This window comes from Pyrgilauda ruficollis, unplaced genomic scaffold, assembly GCF_017590135.1.
Source record: "Pyrgilauda ruficollis isolate IOZ18807 unplaced genomic scaffold, ASM1759013v1 scaffold2, whole genome shotgun sequence".
Classification (NCBI taxonomy): Eukaryota; Metazoa; Chordata; class Aves; order Passeriformes; family Passeridae; genus Pyrgilauda; species Pyrgilauda ruficollis.
In genome coordinates, this window is record NW_024519206.1 from 14,980,129 (window position 1) to 14,981,430 (window position 1,302).

Here is a 1,302-nt window from a genome sequence, read left to right on the forward strand (position 1 = left end):
CTCCGTCCCCACCCGCGACCCCCGGCCCCTCCGCTTCGCCCCGCGCCGTCGGGGGCGCCGCCGCCCCGCGCCCGCCGCTGCCGGGAGGCGCGCGGCGCTGGGTAAGAACTTTGCCAAACTTCTGGGGTTTTTTCCCTCTGCTCCCACCCCCACCTCCCCCCGCTCCCCCCGTGCCGGCGGCGGGCAAGGGAGCGGAGCGGAGCCGGCGACCGGCAGCGGCGCGGCGGCAGGTGTGAGCCCGTGCCGGCCGGGAAGCTCCGGCAGCGGCAGCGCCAAGCGCAGCCACCCGCCCCGCGCCTCCCTCCCGCCCGCCCTCCCGGGCCGGCACAGCCGGGTAAATCGCCGCGGCGGGTGCCCCCGGCACGGCTCTGTCCCCCCCGTCCCCCACGTCCCCGAGGAGAGACGCCGAAGGAGCGGGACCGACTCACTCATGGGAGCGCGGCGGGCGAGGCCGGCGACACCTCCGGCTTCCGAGGCGCCGGCGAAGTTAATTGCACTGAAGTTCAAGTTGTCTTTTCACCCATCAGGAGTGGGCGTTTAAAGGAAGGAGAGCGAGGAGGAGGAGGGGGAGGGGGGAGAGTCTCTCTCGCTCGCTCGCTCTCGCACACATACACACACACACACAGACACACACAGAGGCACACGCATGCACGCACGCACACACACACACGCACACGCACCCGCCCGCTCGGCTCCGCTCCCGAGCTGCCTCAGCAAGGAGGAGCCCGGACGGAAAACACCAGGGCAGCAAGGTACCGGAGTGGGGCAGCCCTGCCTCTGCCTGCGTGTGTCTGTGCGGGTGTGCCTGCGTGTGTGTGTGTATATGTGTGTGAATGTGTGTGCGTGTGTGTGTGTGTGTGTGTGTGTGTTCGCCCGCGCTCCCCCCGCCCGCTGCCTCGCACGGCCCCTCCAGGCGGGGAGGTGCGCTCTGCCCCCGGGGAGGGGGCGGCGGTGCCGTCGGGGCAGCGCGGCCGCTGGAGGCCGGTCCGACTGGAGCGGGGGTCTGCGAGCCCTGCGCCGCCCGGTCTGCTCCGCGCCCGCTGCCTCCTGCCTGCGCGGCGGCGGTGGGAGGGGGGGAGAAGCGAGCGGCGGCTGCAGCGCAGCGGTGGCGTGTGTCTGTGTGTCTGTGTGTGTGTGCGCGGCGGCTCCTTCCCTCCGGCGGCTCCGGGCCCCGCGGGGCGGCGGGGCTGACTTGGTGAAAGTGCCGGGGGATGGTGGTGTGCGTGTGTCCATGCCTGCCGTGCCCCCCTTCCCCCCGGAACTCGGGTCGAAACCCTCCACCGTCCCCGCATTGCCTTCCCC